The sequence below is a fragment of the Mirounga leonina genome, unplaced genomic scaffold (assembly GCF_011800145.1).
Source record: "Mirounga leonina isolate KUSES-001 unplaced genomic scaffold, KU_Mleo_1.0 Mir_366, whole genome shotgun sequence".
Taxonomy (NCBI): domain Eukaryota; kingdom Metazoa; phylum Chordata; class Mammalia; order Carnivora; family Phocidae; genus Mirounga; species Mirounga leonina.
The window spans coordinates 2,683,408-2,703,483 of NW_023270709.1; the positions used below are offsets into that span (position 1 = coordinate 2,683,408).

The 20,076-nt window shown below is 39.5% G+C and overlaps 1 protein-coding gene across 6 annotated transcripts in view; it reads right to left on the minus strand.

Moving 5' to 3' along the window:
• EXOC2 (exocyst complex component 2) overlaps nt 1-6,754 on the minus strand; it is a 276,304-nt gene extending 269,550 nt beyond the window's left edge. For 3 of the 6 annotated variants that reach the window (XM_035030714.1, XM_035030709.1, XM_035030710.1), the window contains exon 1: nt 6,628-6,738. The gene's annotated coding sequence lies outside the window, so the exon portion shown is untranslated. Of the gene's footprint in view, nt 1-6,627 lie in introns of all 6 variants that reach the window. The other 3 variants (XM_035030712.1, XM_035030715.1, XM_035030711.1) reach the window with 2 other exon arrangements.
• Between the last annotated feature and the right edge of the window lie 13,322 nt (nt 6,755-20,076).

The window sequence follows — 20,076 nt, forward strand, 5'->3', positions numbered from 1 at the left end:
CCCGTCTGCCTCTTTTCCTTTAATGAAGCACACGAAATAAATTTACAGTGTTTCTGCAACAGAGGTCAGAAAAATTTAATTTTATAATTTTCCCATATTTCATTGTGATGCAATCTTTAATTTCCCAAAATACTTATTGGTAGAATAAAAGATGGAAAATTATTTTTTACAAAGCTTCAGACTAAAAATACATTAAGAAATAACTAGTAGCAGTGATATTAGGAAAAAAGAAACAGAAAAATGGAAACACAAAAGTAGCTTTAGAATGATTAACCAAATTTTTTTTTACTACTTATTAAAGAAAAATTTTGCTGATTTTAATAGCTAACAAGAAATGTGAAGAAACCAAGTAATCTTACCCTGTCAGGTCAGCTAAAGGGATAAGGCCAGGAGTTGGAATAACATAAATTCTGATTCACTGAAGACTTGGAGAACCTTCACCAAATAGGCCAAGGAAAGCCTGATGTTAAAGCACTATTTTCTTAGATCAGTCCAAAAAAAGTGAAAATTTTCCACAAACAATAGCAACAATTAAAAAAAAAAAACCTCCCAAACTCCACCCCTCCCCATGCTACTCAAGTTAGCATCACCAGAGAACAAATCAGAAATACAGAATCTCAAGACCCCAACCCAACCCCACCTACATTTGAGCCAATTCTCTGCACATTAACATTTGAGAAGCACTAGATAGACTTATCCTGTCCAGAGCCATCATGGATCCAAAGGATCCCAGAAAAATCTCATTGCAGAGATGCCTAGAGAGTTTCAACAATAAAATTACACTCAACTAGACTCTCAGGCCACCCAGCAACAGAAGCAAATGTAGAATTCACCACATCCTCCTTGAGTCATCTTCAACCTATCCTAGAATAGACTTGCCTCTTGGGGCTGGGCTGGGCTAACCCCAGAGGGATCTCCTAGAGATATTGGAAAAGGATTTTAAAGAATGGTAATTTATTTCCTTCAGTTTTCTGTAAACTCAGACTCTACTTTTCCTGTGCAGGGTTAAGGTCAAGTTATCTCAGCACAGCCACACATTTTACCATCTAAGGGCACAAGGGTGGGACAAGTCTCAGAGACAGGGTCATGAACTCTTCCATCTAGCTTTCTAAATTAATCATCTCTCTCCTGCATCTCAAAACCATGGTCAAAAAAATATAATCATGCACGAATCTAAAAGGATGTATAGGGTATAAATTGTGCTAAGAATCACTGGTCTCAGAAGGGACATCTGCAGAAAGGAAGGACTGAACGAACAGATAAAGCATCCCTATTTTCCCAGCTCTTGCTTTAGACTTCTTTCCTTCATCACTCCTACAAACAAAATATAATTTAAATACACTATGTTTTTAAGTGAAAACATAAGTTTTTATGCTTTAATTTATTTGGGAATAAAGAATAATTTAAAAAATACAACAGATAAATGGCACTATATATACATGTATACACACACACACACACATATGAAAAATATCTTCACTCCTGCTATAATGTTTGGGATTAAAGGGAAGGGGATGTACATGAAGTGACTAGGAAAGAATACTGGAAGCTAGATAGTATATAGGGGAAAAGCCTGACGATTTGGCACTCTAGAGCTCCTACATAACTGACCTGTTACATAAATACTTGAGTTCCCAGCTAATCTCCTAAAACGAGCACCGGATTTCATCTTAATTAGAAGAGTTAATTAAAAGTCTACTCCTTTATTTCCCAGAAACTATAAAATCTCCTGCCTTAGCAGGCTAAGTCTTCATAGAGGACAATGACCTTCACTACAATTCAACCAAAACTTCACTACTTAGGTCTAAAGGTGGCTGGTTCTCTAACTCATGCCACCAGACATTGATGACATACTGAAAATGAAACAGGCCAGTGCAAATCCACCCCCTCTTCTACCACCCTCCAAAAACACAAACAAAAACAAAAATTTCAAAGAAGAAACACCACTTAATGGAAGAAGGAACAGTAGTTCATGTAAAAGCACAGCATCATTCATTCATCAATCTATTGCCAACTGTACCCATGTCCCTTACCATTCCCTCTTTATTAGATCTACATTGGGTGAACAAAACTTTAGTTCTTGATATTTTATAAAACATAATTTTTTCAGGAAAAAAAAAAAGTGTCCTGGTGTGTTTTTGTTTGTTTTTTCAGAAAGATCATGTGGACAATACTGACGAAGTCATTATCAAATAAAATTGATTTCTATCTTTGTTTAGTCCATCAAGAAGGTTTGGGATATATATAGAGATTGGTCACCCAGCACCTCAAAAGGTGACACTGCTGGATTCCTCGTTAAAGAGATAGATAAATTAGAATTTGGAATAGGTAACCCTTAGATTGTTCAGTCAAAACAAGTATTTATTAAGGACTTGCTATGTCCCAAGCACTATACAGGGGAAATGATGGGAACAAGATTTTGTGACAAGGTCAGGGATGACCCTGACCTTCAGGAGAGTGATGGGTACTGAAACCAGAAAGCAGTGGGATAAGTGAGAAATTGAGTATAAATAACTATTTAAGAAATCTGCCTCGGAAAGAAAGAAATTTTAACAGAGGAATGTGAAATCAAAGGAGGATGCTACTTTTGTACTGTTATTATTTTTCTATTTTGCTTTATTGTTGTCTGTCTCTAGGCATGTTTAAAGGCTGACAAGAATTAGCCTTTGGCAACTGCTCTCAAAGGCAAGAGTGGATGGGGTACAGAGATCTGTCTTAGGGTAAATGCAATCTCTTTCACTGTAACTGGAGAAAGAGGAAAGGTTTTTTGGAAGAAAGAGCGTGGGATTCTCCACTGATAGTTCTATTCGTTGTGAAGGTGGCAAGATTATCTGCTAAGAGTATAGATTATGTGAAAGGATGAGAGCTTTGAGAATAGGAAATGCTTAAAATAGATTCTGCAGAGGACAGAAGGATGAACTGACACGGAAAACTCTAGAAAATTCTTTAATGGCCAGTTGAGAATGGTGATCATGGATCTACAGGAGTACAAATCTAGATGCTAGATTTTCCCCTGCTGCTTTCAGCAGCTCAGTTCAAGCACTAGAGAAGGTAAAGAGCTGAAATGGTCAAGGGCTGAGAATTTGCCACCAAATGCTACAGAAGGATAATGATACAACTGAGCATTCTGATATGAGAGTGACCAAAGATGAGGTAAAAGAGTAGGTGTAATGGAGGTAATTGAATAAGACACTAAGCAAGGAGTGGGAGATCTGAGCTTTGGATTTCAGAAGTGGACTAGTTTCAGGTGGGGGCACTTCAGTCCTGCTCCCCCACTCTCAAGCACATCTCTGGCAATAGCCATACCTCTCTGCTGTGGCTCCAGCTCTCAGTACACTGTAGTTTGTCCTTTTGTTCCTTTTACTTGTCAGTTTCTCTTTGGGCCTCACTACCCCTTATTTGTTCCCTAACCCTGCCCACACCTCTGCAAGTAGTCTCTTTATTAAAACCTCCTTATTTGAACCATCTGGCATGAATTCTGATTCCTGCTGAGACCCTCATTTATTCAGATACGCATCATGTCAATCACATGGGGATTTCATTAAAATTAAACTAAAACCAAATACTCCTGGCTTTTAGTCTTGTTTTGTCTTTCGGTAAAATTATAATACACTGAAATTTAAAATCATCTACCCTCCAATATCACATAACTTTATAAGTGGAAAACGCCTTTAAAAATCATCAAATCTTACAGATGAAACTATGAGCCAACCTTGCCAAGAACAGCACAGCCAGCAAGTAGCAAAGGGAGAATTCATTCATCGTTGCACAATGATTATTGAATGCTAACTTTGTGCCAGGCACCACTCTAGGTGCTCACTTGGATCCACCTTATGCAGCTTACATTCTAATTAAATTCCAGGTTTCCCAAATCCCAGTGTCCACTCTTCTTTCCACTACTGACACCAAGACTTATTTTAAGAAGGAAACAGTAAGTAGAAGGAATTATTAAAATCAAAACCAGAAATTAAGACTGGGATGTACCCCAGTCTTAAATATTACCAACAGTATTAAGTTAAAGAATGTTCATGAAGCTTTTGAGCAAGCCTAATACAATTTTCCTGGGGGAAAAAAATGCATGATAAATCAGTTCCAAACTCCTCTGCCTTACCTTCAAGGCACCCTATAATCCAAATCGCACTTACTTACCAGCCTATGGGCCTTTGTTTTTGGTGTACCACCCAGATATTCCTGTGCCTTCCCTATGAAGGGCCACATCCTCCCCATCAAGGTCTGACTTCTGTCTAACCCCAACAAATCCTTCCCTTCTCTGAATTCCTGCTATACTTACACTCAATATTATAGTTTAGTTCTTAGCTATTCTTTAATTGAGAGAGCAAAAATGCCCCTTCTGAATCTAGCCTAATATTTTATTTCTTATGTGTGTGTCAGTCATATGCTAAAATTGGGAGATACAAAAATGACCGAGACTAACCTCTGTCCAGCCAGAACTTAGCCTTTTGACAGATTACGTAAATACTAATAATACATACAGTCCTTAAGACAACACAGTGCTAACTGGTTATAGGATTCACTAAGCTGGAAAATTTCAAACCAGGAAGAGCTCTTACAGATAATCTAGTTTTATATATTCCCTGACTACAAGAAAAAGGAAACTGAAGACCAAAGAGGCTAAGCCCATGCTATGAAGCAGGTGAGTGGTAGCTCACAGACCAGTATGTGATTGCTTTCACTCCTAAGCCAAAAAACCTTTTGACTCCCTAATTTTCAAACTGAGAGCCAAAGATGACTATGGGTGTGTCCACAGCTTCAAGAGTTATATTTCTCTACAATTACTTTAAGTTTTTGTGTATCAAGAATAATTATTTTAAAATAACATAAACATACACTGAACCATGTGATAATAACAACACTACTACCATGCAATTTCACCAGGCACTCCAGGAGATCCATGAACATATTCCTCACCAACTGAGAACAATCAAACATTCTAGCATACTGCTTAGCAGAGTGATCAATGTTATTTCCCATACCAGTCAATTTCAAAATCCTCTCTACTCAACATTGGCCTAAAACTCACCTTTTCAATAAACATTTATGCTCCTGCAATGTGGTAGGTACTGTACTAGGATCCTGGCTACATAAAGATGAATAAATTGGATAATGCGTGAAAAAGTAATTAAAAGACTAACTATATAGATAACCAGCATTTCTTATACCATGGCCTAATCCTGCCACTCCCTGACACTAGAAATTATCCCAAGTCCTCTATTAGAAGGCTGCCTTTGCAAAACTTTTTGAGTACCAATTTCATTTCCCATAAGATTCATACATAACAGGCTCTCAAATATTAGAGGAATGAATGAAAATTTAACTAAGCAGGTTAATAATCATCTTTTCAAAAGGTGATAGTTCACAATTATATTCAGTCAGAAAATTAAATGTTTGACATGAAAAAAAGAAATTTCTGAAACTTCCAAGAGTTATTCCAATTACACTGGGAGATCCTCTGCTTCTCTGCTTAAATTAAGTTCCTACATAAACAGAAGAGAACATTTGAGTAGTAAGCACACATCATCCTCTTTCTATTATCACCCTTTGAGTCAACATCTTTTAACACACAGATGATCCTCAGGAAACTTTTGAGTTTCAGTTTCTTTGTTAGTGGAGTCAGTTACACAAAGCCTGGCCAGAATATACTGACTTTTATAAATAAAATATTATTATGTATTAGGAGACTGAGCCACATAACCTTAGTTAGAACTAGCTTTTCAATATAGTGCATCCAAACGATTTAATTAAGGTGTGGCTGATTCTTAAGTATTTTTAAAAGTTCTTGTCAGTTCACTCAGATTCTTTAAAAAAGGAACTTTCTCATACTTATTATTATGATTGACCTTTACCGATTAAGAATAGCTTATTTCCATTTAAAGACAAGCTTTTCAAGAACTGTTTCTTGGAAATTTAGGAAGTGTCTATTTACAAAATCTTGTGATACCAAGTTAAGCATCACCAGGCTTAAATGAGAGATGACACCGTGTTTGGGTAGGGCAGGCTGTAGAGCTTCAGTGCATGGTCTCAGAGGAAAAAAACTGAGTAACTACAGGCTAGTTACATAACCACCCTGGGCTTCCGTTTCCCCATCTGTAAAATGGTGATAATATAGAGCATCTACCTCTTGTGAGGAGTAAAGCAGTCAGTAAATGTAAACGCTTAGAAGAGTGAATAAAGGCAGGTAGGCAATGCTCAGTATAACTCCATAATCTGATGCAAACCTAAGCAAAACATGCCTCACATTCGCTCTTCGCGAATAAATTCTTAACACCTGGCACAGTGACAACCACGCAGGGCGCAAGGGGCCGTGTGACGCCGACTACAACCAACCCGTCGAGGGTCAGTGCTCTGGAGGCCCACGCCCGGCGCAGGGATGGGGGACTCTGGGCCTCGAGCAGGTGCCCAGGGAGGGCGCGGAGGTGGGGACAGGAACCGCGCCGCGCCTTCCTCCTCCAGGAACTGGAGAGCGGTGCAGGAGGTTGACACCGGCGCTGACGGACCACTTCCACCCGCCTCTCCGGGAGCGAGGCCAGCCGCCGGCGCCCGCCGTCCTGCCTGTCCGTGCCTCCCCAGTCTGGCCCTCAGCCAGGACCTCCAGGCTCCAAAACATACCTCAGGCCTGCCTGCCGCCCCCTACGGCCCGCAACGACAAAGCTCCCCGCGACTCTCGCGAAGAGCTCCCGGGCAGCTGCTGCCCCAACCGCCAGCGCCTTCACTTCCGCCCGCTGAGAGCGCCGAGGGCGTCGATCCGCCGGGTAGTCGAGCACCGAGTCCTAGATGGGCCAAGCGGCTCTGGGAGGGGCGGGGCCGGCTTCCTGTAGGGCTGGAACTAGGGCTGGGGCTGGGGCTGGGGCTGCGGGGGGATGCGTGGCTGGTGGGGGTGGCTGGAGGGTTGTGGGGTGGCGCTAAGGTGGAGGTGGGCGAGGAGGATGCGACCCCAAGGGGAGTGCCGCCTGCGGCGTCTGTGCGGTGCCATCGGATCACCTCAAGAAGGACGCAGGATGACACTTGGTCCGTTTCTGGTGGGCTCTGCATCGGGTCAGGTCGATGTAGCTCCTACATCGACACCTGGGAGGCCAGGTGACGCACGAAAATCACAGGACCTGGGAAATTGTGGAGGAGAATGCCGGGCTACAATCTGGAGACTGAAGAGTTGATGATTTACGTGGGGAACACCTCCCTCGGCTAGGCGCTGTGCAGGGCATTAGATATACAAAGGTGAATAAAGGCAGTCACTTCCTTTCAGGATCTCGCTGGTGGGCTGAGGATAAAATGTGGCATGGTAAGAGGAAAAACAATGTCACTTAGGGAGAGAATGCAACAGTCTAGGCGAGAAATGACTGGTCTGCCCTGAAGAGACAGTGATGGAGATGGAGGGAAAGTGGTGTCTTCTGCTTTATTAGCAAAAGATGCATTAAGATCATCCGTGAAGGGGCACCTGGGTGGCTCAGATGGTAAAGCGTCTGCCTTTGGCTCAGGTCATGATCTCAGGGTCCTGGGATCGAGCCCCGAATCGGGCTCCTTGCTTGGTGGGAGGCCTGCTTCTCCCTCTCCCTCTACTGTTCCCCCTGCTTGTGCTCTCTCGCTCTCTCTGTCAAATAAATAAATAAAATCTTAAAAAAAAAAAAAAAAAAAGATCATCCGTGAAGATGGAGGATGGGAGGCATGGGAGGTTTGAGGAGAAATGGTGAAATCTTTGTCTTGGATATTGTGAAGCAAATTACTAAGAAAATGTGGCAAGATTTCCAGGCAGGGCTGAAAGCCCTCTTGGGATGTGTAGTCCTAAATTTAAAATGAAAGCAGTCAGCATACTTGGGTATGTTTGGGCTGCTCTGGTGTAGGTAGAGAATTAGTAGAAAATTAGTTGTAACTGAGGATTCAGTTTTACAGGGCAGAAGGAGCAGGGAACAAAGGATTTGAAAGTCTCTACAAAGAAATGTTGTTATGGAGGACCACGGAGTTTAAACTTATGTGACAGGGTATTTAGAGGGATTGTTCTGGCTGTCCTGGAATTGGCCACTTAGACTATAAAAGGTGTCAGGTAACTGATCATATGTCCCACTCTGCATGAGAGAACTCTGGTTTTTTGTTTTGTTTTGTTTTGTTTTTTCTGTTATCCTGACCTAACAAGAGTGCCCCTGCCCAAATGTCCCTGTTTGGACAATATGTAGTCACACTAAAGTCACTCCACATTATAAAGAGAGCCTCCAAACAATTGAGATCAGACACCTCTTCATAGCTTAGAAGGGATTCTCCCAAGTGGCTCTAAGCAGGCAGGCTCTCTGCTGACCTGAGGCATACAGGAGCCTGTGTTTGCTATCAGAGTGGAGCTGAGCATAGGGACAAAGTTCTTGAAAGAGCTGGCCTGCCATTGGGACTATACATGATTATGAGTATGCTGTCTGCTTTTGGTCCAGAAATTCTCAAAAGTATGAGACCTGTTTAAATAACCAGTTGCAGCTAAATGGAAAAGAGGGTAGCTGTAAGGCAGACGCACAACCATGGAGAAGCTTTTTGCCATCTCTCCCTCTAAGAACTCAGACATGTGCCTCACACAGACTTCATCTTTGGCCGATTTGTATGTCTCACGTGAATGCCCACCAGAGAGCATCCACAGAAGAGACGCTCAGAATATCCAGGATGATTTGACCACCCTCTGTCCTGGGCCACCCCAGTGTTTATACAGTGGGCCTATGAATGGTATAGCTGTGGTAGCAGGCACAGAGCTACCCAGACACGAGGCAGATCCAGATAGTGCATCCACTCCCTCCAGCTGCAGAGGCCAGTGCAATCACTTGGCAAGTTGATGTATTCAGACCCAGATACATATCCTGGGTTTTGGTTTGTCTTCCCTGCCTGCAGAGTCCTGACAAGCATCACTATCCAGTTACTCACCGTGTCTTATTTATCATACTGGGATTTCCCATTGTAACACCTAGGACCAGGAACACCCTTAAGAGTGAAAGAGGTATGACAAAGAGGACAATACAAGATCTACTAATTCTACCATACATCACATACCCAGAAGCTGCCACTCTGAGAGAACATTAGAATGGCCTCTTAAAGGCAAGCTAAGGCTCTATCTTGGAGATAACATTTTTCAGGGTTGAGATGCTGTGCTATGGAATGCACATTTTGAACCTAATACCAACATATGGTGCGGCGTGTCTGATAAAGTTCTGGCTCCTGTGGTAGGAGAGGATACTCTGCCAGGAAATAGATGGTTTCATTAAATATAAAGGCCTCTCCTCATTTGGGTTCCTCATTTAGGCAACAAAAAGTGATCCTTATGATCAGGAGGAAATAGGAACAGGGAATATTTTTTCCAGAACTCAGGGCGCTCACTGGGCATCTTTTCCATGCATGGTGATAACAGTAAATGGGCAACGTGGCAACTCTGGCCTAACAAGGGCCTGGCAATGGGCTCAGACCCCGCAGGTACAGACGTCTGGATCACTTCATCAAGCAAGCAACATAGGCCAGCAGAAGTGCTAGATGAGGCTGAGGGGATTCTAGAATAGGTGATAAAGGAGGAAGCTAACGGAATCACTATGGCCTCAGGACCAACTGTAACAGGAGCCCAAAGCTCAGCCTATCAGTACTTCTGGTGTGGGTATGACTTGACATCAGCATGAGGAATCGGTGACAGAACAAAGTGAATACAACACAGCGTGCAGGGGGTAGACAGTCGCAGAGGCTCTACCCATATCTCTGCTGTCCCCTTTGCTCTCTGAAGGCTACTTTCCTGGAACGCATACCCTTTTGGCCTCAGGGCTTTCTTCCTGGACACAGGGCATCCTGGAAACACTGGAAAATTCATTGGCCCAGATGCAGGCTTCAGCCAAAGATAGGCAAGGAGTTGGTGTATGCAGCTACCTCAATCCTAGGTTAGCTCAAAGGCATGTTATCCAGCATATTCCAGAACCTCCCTTGAGACAGAGCGCCAGTGCCCTCAGGAATGCCTTCACAACACACCTTTTATTGGCTTCCTTCCCTTTCCCTCCTGACTTCCCCACTTCCTTTCTGTGTTTCCTGGTATCATCTCCCAAATTAAATACTAGTCCTTGAAACCATATCTCAGAGTCGGCTTCTGGGGGAATCCAGCCAAGATAGTCATTATCATAGACCAAAAACAACTTATACTTATTACAACTCAAATATCTATATGTGCTGAATTACAAACCTATTAGAGAAATATATCCTAAGAAAAGGTGATATTCTGTACAGATGCTTTGAGTTGTGGGATTTAGCATGACTCTCATTATTCTTCCCTTTACAACAGAAGACATGTCAAAGTGTTGCTCCAGTGTGCAATAACTCAGCTGTCCCAGGATCATCCATGTGAAAACACACAGAAAACATGAGTCAGAGACCTGGCAGCAGAGGTTGAAAGGAAATTAAGTCTCCTGCATCCCTGGCAGTGATACCCTGCTTAAAATGAAACTAAACCCTTCACTTGTCTCCCTTTTGGGTCTCAGTGACACACTGTTTCTCAAACGAGGCAATGCCGCCATTCAGCTGGTATGAATGGCTCTTGAGGATTCACAGATCTTTCCTGGATCAAAAGAATGACAATACTGTATCCCTGAAACAAAACACTCAAAAGAGGAGAGAATCTTCTGCTAATATAAAAATTACCGGTGGTATCTTCTTTCTTTTTTACTTCAATTTCTGGTCTGTGTTCTGAAGCCAGCTGACAAATGTTAGTGCAGTATATGAAGAAGCAAGCAGCAAATAAGATCAGTAAACCTAAAATTGCAGTAGTAGCTGTTGGGGCAATTCAACATTGTCATATAACCATGCCAGACAGAGTCCCTGTTTTTTAGATTTTTTTTTTTTTTTTTTTTACATTAAAAGAATACCTGAAGTGTTTCATACTGCATGGCCTATCAGTTTGTAATGGACCATACTTTATAGAATCTAATCTTCAAAACAACTGTAATTTGCCACATCTTAGTGATGCTTTTTACCAAAGACTGATAATTGTTTGGTCTCTGTTATCTCATAGATTCTAAGCCCTTTGCTGGCAGATTTCTGTCTTATTCATTGTGATATGACAGAGCCCTACCATAGCCTATAAATATATTGTTGTCTATTTGTTTACTTTTTTGTCTCCTTCCACTAGGATATAAGCTCCTTGAGAGAAGGGACTTTATACTGTGCACCCCTGCCTCACACATAGTAGGTGCTCAATGAGTGTTTAATGAAAAACTAAAACTAAAAATAGCAATACCTTATTACAGCAGGAGAGTTGGAGAGATGCCCGTTTCCAGCTATCTATTCTAAAATAGTCTTAATGATCACTTAAAGGCACAAAAGATGATCAAAATTTGATGTGTAAATCTTGACAATATATGAACACGGGAGATGTTTCACCCAATACCACTGAACTTTGTCATCTTTTGCTGGCGTCTTTTACGGTTTAAGATCACGAGGACAATTTGACATCCTCCAAGGTGGTAATAATTACAACTCTGTTGTAGCAGTTCCCAGATTGGGCCTATTGGTTGAGGAAGCCCCTTGCATCATTTTGTTTTTACCTTAACCTTGCTATTGCATAATTCTAGCAAATACCTTTAGGTAGATTTTAGCATCTGTGTTTGTCGTCAGCTCCAGAGCTCCATATGTGCAAAGTCCTCAAAATAGTCAAATGTCTCCACTCAATTTTACAGCAAAGTAGAGCTCTGTGGTTTTCTGTTTACTTGCTATTTGCATATTTTATTAAGAAAACTATAAATAAAACTGGATCTACATAGGGATATGGTGTTTCAATGGTGTTACTCCAACCATATGGCCATCACTGCCACCCAGCACAATGATTCAGCTGTGTTTACCACCTGTGTTTATACTGGGTGCCTCTGGCAGTAGGTGGTATCTGTAGGTGGTCTGGAGGAGAACACAGAAATCGAGGAAAGTCACTCACCACCAGAGAAATATGAGAGATAATGAACCCGCAGAGAGGGATCTGGGTTAGAGTGTGAAATGACTCATTTCAGTGGCCAGGGGGTCTCCCTTCCCTGACAGACTACCCTGCTGCTGCAGAGTGGGCAGGAGTAATCTAAGTTCTATGGTTTTCTGTGAATAGGAATTTAGACCTCTTTATGTTCTGAATGAAGAATTTATAACAACATAACATTTTCACTTATTTTAAATTGCTAGATGGTTGGCATTTTTTGTTTTGTGTTTTGTGTGTGTGTTTGTAGAGGTGTTTTGTCTTTTAACATTTTCCACTTGAAGTTCCTCTATACTTCAGTGGGAGCAAGGTCAATTTGCCTTTTATCATTAGTGTCTGCAGTCATAGAAAAGACACAGAAAATGGTACCATATTCCCAGTTTATTCCACTGACGTGGAATTTCCCCTATTAGTCTGGGGCTTAAGGCAGCAGGCCAGCCGGTTTGCTGTCAAGAAACATCACCCCATTGGGAGCAGGAGCACCAGTTACAGTTTCACTTACAGGTAGGGAACCATGTTGCTGGCTTCTGGACTTTTGTATAGGATTGGAAACCTATTGACACTCCTTCATGAAGGCTTCCCTCTTCCCAGGAGTTTCAGAAATGCCTTGCATAATATTCGAGTGCCTGGCTTCACATCTCATTTCTTTTTGTTCTAAGATGACACAATTTTTGTCTGAGTCCCTTCATTACTCAGATAACACATTGGTTTCCCACAAACCCAATAAAAGATGTTAAATTCCCTAAAGGCAGTTTTCTCTGTGTTCAGTAGATTTCACTGAAAACTACTTCAGTAGTTTACACTGTTAGCTCAGCTGCGCTCCCCTTACAGGTATTGAATGTGGTTCCTGAAGGCGATTACAAACTCAGTGTGCAGGACACCCACTCAGCGTGCCCACTGTGGCCATCTCCCGGCTGCTCACAACTGCGTGTCCTGGAGGACTTCTCCTGCCCACCTGCACCTAGCTGCCTTCCATGAGCTCATCTCCAAGCAGCTGCTGGTATTCTACTGCTGGCCAGTATCCCGGGCCTGTTCCCCAACAGGGCAGGGCTTTCTGAGCTCTCTTTATACTTTCCATGGTATGAAGGGATGAGAAATACACAAAAATTTAAAAGCCACAGATAATTTCCAGTTCATACCTTTTTTTAAGATTATATTTATTTATTTGTCAGAGAGAGAGAGAGACTGAGCAAGCAGGGGGAGCGGCAGGCAGAGGGAGAAGCAGGCTCCCCTCTGAGGGACTTGACCCCAGGACCCTGGGATCATGACCTGAGCCGAAGGCAGACACTTAACTGACTGAGCCACCCAGGCGTCCCATTTCCAGTTCATACTTTAGACAACAGTCAGAACGTTTGTTCTTTCTGACTGAACTCTTCTAACAAAAGTAATAACATAGAGTATGCCAGTTTATTTGAGTGTGAACTTATTTTTCCACCCCTGCTGGAGTTTAAGCAGAAAAAAACTAAAAGAAACAAAAATATCCATGGTTCCTGAAAAATCAACAGTTGACTATAGAGCTGTTGGTTGATGATAGATGATAGATAGATAGATTATGTAAATATAGATTAATTACGCTGAGAGTCCAGAATCCTATCTCTTGGGCCAAGTCTGATATTGACCCTGATTAAATGTGTTCTTTGACCTCTTGAGAGTTCCAGTTATCTCATTTTTAAAATAAGGTGGTTGGGTGGGAGAAATTTCAAAGTCCCTTTAAGCTCTAAAATCCCATGACTGCGCTTATCAACAAACAACTATTCTGCAGTGAGTTTTGGCTGAACTGCAGGGCCTTCTCTCTGGCAACTTTATCTGGCCATCTGCATAGGACAGGACATATGGGTGGTGTTAGTGGAGTTTTTCCAAATAACTCTATATGCCATGGTAGTGGATCATACTAATTATTCTTGCTATCCAATTAAAGGAACTTTTTTTTCCCTCCTAGATACTTTGTTCTTTGAATTTGTTACATATAAGGCAATCCATTTTGACACTGAGAACTTCTTGGTTGCTTTCTCAGACCTTGAGGCAGATTGTTTGTCCTTTTCTGTTTCTGTAACTTTTTGCTCCTATGTCCTGAATGACTTCCACACCTCCTCAGCCCTTGCCCTGTGAACTAATTGCTTTGCTTCTTTGTTCCTGGCTAGGTTATTGTAGTACAAAGCCAAACCATAGTGGGCTAGCTGTGAAGTAAAGTAATAAAGAGGAAAATAATATAATGTTAAATACGTGGGTTGAATTTTCAATTTTGTGTTTTTATTGAATTCCTACTTTTCCATGAAGTACTTCCTTCTAAACGTGGCCACATTTTTTTTTTTTTTCAGATCCTGGATGTGTGGGATTTGCTTTATTAGTATGTTTTACATATATTTAACATAATGCATATTCATCCCACTAACATAGATTAGAAGGTCAAATGAATGCCACATATGAATGATAGATTTTAGCCATGCATATGCTTTCATTCTGATTAAAAACAAAAAATAAACAAAAAGAGCTTTTCGGGACTGTAGACTTATGAAGATTCCTAACAAAGTTTTAAGAACAAATGGCGAATATCTCTCTAATTTGTAACTATAATTTTATCCTAGAAATTTGTATACTCTGCTGTTTTCAAATTGTGAAAGAAAATTTCAGTGATTGTTGTTCCTTTCACATCATTTTGTGTTTTGGGATATGTTTAAACGTGATTGCTATTGCTGTTAAGTGGCCTCCTGTTTGTAAGCATGTATTTGTTAAAACACATTTAGGAGGAACTTTTCATTCCCTAGGAAAATCAGTTTTGAACCAGAATTTATAGACCATATTTTCCTTGGTTATCCTGGCTCACTTTGAAGCGTCAGTCCTCTTCTACTGTCCAGTGGAAAAATGACCAGCTATGGTGTGACAAGGCACAATGTTGATTAATATCCAGGAAAAAATATTAAACACCATCTAGTTTTCTAATGCTTTGCATAAATATGCTGGTGACTGCTGATTGTAAATTTGGCAGCAATTTTTTCTGGTAAATACAATTTCAAGCCAGAAACTATAATGTAAAGTAGAATCATTCAAAGGAAAAGGGGAATGAAATGCATTGCTATACCAGCCCTTGTCCTTCCTCCCCACCCCCCAATGGGTTTTGGCATGCTTTAAGAGAAATAAAAGATAAATTAATTCTCAAAAAATTTTGAGTGTTCTTCCTGAACAAGACGAGTCAGCTTTCCAAATCAAACAGAGAGAGGAGCTTTCTGCATTTTTAGTTAATCTTCTATATTTATAGAATTTGCACATTGCTTTCTTTTCTGGGTTTATAGCACAGTAATTTTTTTTCCTTTAAAGATGTCAGAGTTCCAAAGTCACCAAATCATGCACATGTGCATTTTTGTACATCAGTTATACCTCGATGGAGGCGTTAATTTTTTTAAATGTCTCAGAAATCTTTGTTGCATCCTAGAGGCAGTGCAATTCTAGAACGCTACTCAAAAAAGGTCTGTTTTCTACATGAAACTAATCACTAACCGCTAATTCAGAGAGATCGTCTGTACATGCACAACGCAGCAAGGCAGGCTTGTTTTTCCAAATCAACAAATATTGACACAATGCTTCTTATGCTCCAGGCACTGCTGTTTTTTTCTACATGTCCTTTCTTGGTTTCTGCAAATTTAGCTAATCTAACATTAAGGTATAGAGACATTAAAATTATTTTTTTTTGCAGTATTTATTTTCCAAAAACAAAATAAGAAAATCATATTTGAATGGTGAGAAGTAATGAGAATAAATGAAAGATCCTATTTTGTCTTCTTTTAAGTTTTGTGCCCAGGTCTTATTTGATAAATATTTACAATTAGGGCTGATACAAATCAACTGCCTAAGAAAATCTGTTGGCGGTGGGGGGACCTTTAACAAATAAGAAAATAGCAGCTAAAACTCTGAAGAATCCATCTTTCCTGATAGCTTTTCAAGCATAATCTAACACATTTAAATTGGCAGATTTTGAGTAGAACCAAATAAAGGACTGTTCTGTTGGTTAGGCTTATGAGTAAACACAATTATATAAGCGATATTTGGAGGTGGAAATAATCCCAGGCACAAGGCTATTGACACACCTAATCTTTTTACAACACAAGTGTGAATAAACTCACTACTTTAAAAACGTGAGTGACCCAGACACCATTAATCTTTGAATTTTTTAATATGAACTTATACATACTGGAAGAAATATATATTGTAATTCACAATATGTGCATACATTTACATTATTGTGATCTCTATTGGAAATATAGAAATATAGGCATTTGTAAGCTTCATATGAGAATAAGTACACAATTAAATATACATCATTACTGCTATTTTTGAAAAACGATAATGACAAATCATGCAAATATATTTTAAAACTATATGTACATCCTGATTAGGAATCGAATAACTACACATTAAACAGTTTTAAATTACCAGAAATGTTATATATTGCATGACAATTAATGAACTTAAATAACTAATTTAGAATATTGACCTTTATAAAGTATAATTATAGACTATAGTTCTATGCAACAGCAAATTAACTTCCATAAACTTGAGAGACTTTATATTTTTTAAAGTGGAAGTTAGAATATTTCTCATTGTAGGAGTATTTTAATGAACCACTATTCCAAGATGTCTAAGTAAGCACTTTATTTAAATATGAAATATTTAAAAATTTAGTAACTCTGATGTATGAATTTATGCTGACTTATTATCTTTTCAGCATATATGTAATAATTATTAATACAATTAATATTGCTAATAATATTTATAATTAATAATAGTCTTCAACTGCTGAGAAACACTTGGAAACAAAAACCTTCTTTAATGTATAAAATCTATGGGAGTCTGAGGTGTTAAAATCTTCACCCAGTTTTGGTTACTGACACATCCCACGTTCTTTTCAGGCCATTGTAAACATAACACACTCAGAGATCCTAATGGTCAGTCCAGGCAGTGCCCATGCTCCAGGGGCAGTCAGTAGATGGTGACCACAGGAACATTCCAGAAGATGGAAGCAAGCAGTTACTTTTCGAGTAATGGTAACAGCAGATGTCAACTTCTTATTCCCTTTGCATAAATAATTCATCTTAGGATCATAGGGATGGATTATATCCTATGACTTTTCATTTCCTAAAAATCACACTTTCATAGTGAGAAGAAAAAGATGTTACAAAACCAGAAATGGCCAGCAGCAGGCAAGTGAGAATAATTAGCTAACTAGTCAAAATTTAAGAGAAGAAAATTAAGTGGAAGTAGAGGAGAAAGTTAAGTCAAGACAGACTGACTACAGTTTCTTCTTTCCTCCTTCCTTGTCTTCCTCCCTCCCTTCCTCCTTCCTTCCTTCCATTTTCATTTTTGAACAGAACAAATGGTTCTGAGAAAATTAGAAGTCCTTTTTTTTAAACAAGGAACTTCAGTGACATCATTTTAGCTTTCCCTCTTGTTTAAGCTAACGGCAGTGGCAGATTAAGGCAGTGGCAGATTAAGGCAGTCCTCCCAAAACTGCCAAACAATGTCCCTTACTCAAACTCAAGGGGTCTCCTAGTTTCTCTGGGCAAACCTCGCCTGGCAGGTTGTCCAAAGGCTTGCAGTGGGGTCAGGCCAGGAGTGAACATCGTGGGTCACAGCCCACCACTGCCAACCACACACTCACACATACTTAAAAAAAGACTGAAAACTTAAACTGAACTTGGAGGTAGCAGCTACTGAGAAACGTTGGAATGGGGTGAGTCGGGGCAGTCCCTCTGGAAATCACGTTCCCCATGGTAGGTGTAAGGAACTGGGGGTGGGGAGCAGCTGCAGGGATTCCAGGCTTTCTGAATGTTTAGATTCCATTTTGTCTTAGCCCCGTTTTCACCCACCTTGTATCAGCCTGTCTCATCAATCACAGTTTAAATATTTATTTTCCCTACATCTCTTTCATCTTTTCTGTAAATTGAGGTTTTCAGCAGAATTCAATGTAAAAAGAATGCTGACAGCAGCATTATAATTTTTTAAAATTTCTCTGATTAACACATTCCTCTTTTGTGGCTGATCTACTCATCATAGGAAGATTGTAAACTGGTACTTTGCTTTCAACAGCTCTTAAGATCATTCGTGGCCTATGTAACAGGAGAATTGTGTTTGGGAGAATTTGGGCTTCCTGGCCACAAGGCGTCTTCTCCCCCAGTCTTGAAGTGAGTAGTCAGTCTACACTGGCAGATCTTTAGGCCTGGAGGTCTTACCTTGTTGTCTTAGTCATATTGCCTCTTTTTGCCTCCATCACAAAGTGTTCAGAATAACCAGCTTATTTTTTCAAGAAAGAGAAATCAGGAACCTGGTTTATTTTGTCTTATGCTTTGGATAAACTAACCCAAATCAGGTGAGCTGTCAGTTGTTTACAGTTGAATGTCAGTTGTAGAAAACAGATACATAGATCCAATAATTCCATTATCCAAAGTTGTACATATACCCCAATTTTCTAAGTTAAGTTTCAAGAGCAAGCAAAGGTGAGAAGATAGTTCACACTTACGCTTTCATTTTTGGGTTTTTTTTGTGTGTGTGCACCCATTTGGTAACCTTGTCCCTCTTCAGCTTGCACTGCACATAATGTCCCACCCTCTGTTAAATAAATTTTCTAGCCCAGACTTTACATTTCTATTAGAAATAGTTTTGAAATTTTAGGAATTAATTTCTTTCGGGCAATACCTAAATTCAATTATGAATTATGTCTATGAACAAGTTGTAAAATATACTCTGGAGTCACCCATCTCTACTGAAAGGAAATGGCAGCTCTTTGCTATACGCAGGAAAGGTAAGTCACAAGAAGTAGGTTTTGTTCTTGCTTATTCTATGAAGTACATTTCTTTAAAAAAAAAATAATTTTGCTCTTTGACATCTAGGGGAGAAATCATCAGCCATGCTAAAATTATTTAACTCTAGCAAAGTGAAAATGATAGAGGGAAATCTTAGAAATGTATCATTTTTATTTTTTAAAACTTTCTGTACAAATAATAAAACATGTCTTTCCCCATATCTGTTCAGATTTAACTACAAAAGGCAAGCCTGCAAATGAACTATTTCCCAGATGGCATTTATTTTCTTAAGGTATAATTTAACATAACAAGACAGACGCAATAAGAGGCCCACTACTACGAGAAAAATGTTATGGTTGTGAAAATGTGATTTGCTTTTACCATTTTATTTTAGAAAGTCAAATAGGAAGAAAAACTACTAAACAAAATATATTTGAATTTCCCACGTTAATGTCTGCTATCCTGCTTTCTAAACCATTCAGTAGAGTGAAAGAGCTGCAATAGTCCTATTCTGCATGGGATTAAATATTTAAGCACAGCCATCTAAGGTTAAGTATCTTCCTTATTTAAACTGCCATATTTTTCCTATTTTTCATACTTGATTCTATTAGTATGTCTGTATTTTTAATAAACATAAACTTATTTACCTTTAATATCTTTTCTTATTGAATTTCATGTACTTTTTTAACAAGTGAGCCTCAGAGAATTATTATGAACCTTAATTATATATGTTGAAAAATACTTTTACAGCTTATGAAGAGCTATATAAATGCAAAATGACCATTATTAATTGCACAGCATATCTTATACAATGAGTTTCAAATATATTAATCAGTATCACATGGAAAACCATAATTATGTTACTCAGCTCACATATATAAATTCAAAATAAGAACTTCAACTAAGCAATATTTGCATAGTCCAAGCAGATTTGTTTCCTCTTTACTACCTTTACTTTTTTTTAAAATTATGTTATATTAATCACCATACAATACATACTACCTTTACTTTTAAGACAAAATGTGTAAGGAAAAGAAATCCTATTGATGAAGTATAGTAAGGCATTAATAAGTTTGTTCAACTGAGAAGTCAGATACCTGTATGTACTTATTCTTTATGCGAAGACATGACTTAAGTGTGATTGTCATTGATTTTTTGACAATTTTAGTGCTATTTCCAATTTATAAAAAGTGACTCGGAATAGCGATTTAATACCGTTAATTGCTTGATTAAAATGAACAGATGTCATTTTTTATTTCCCAAATCAGTTGCTCACACTAAATAGGACAAATGGCTTTTAAGATTTTACTTTCA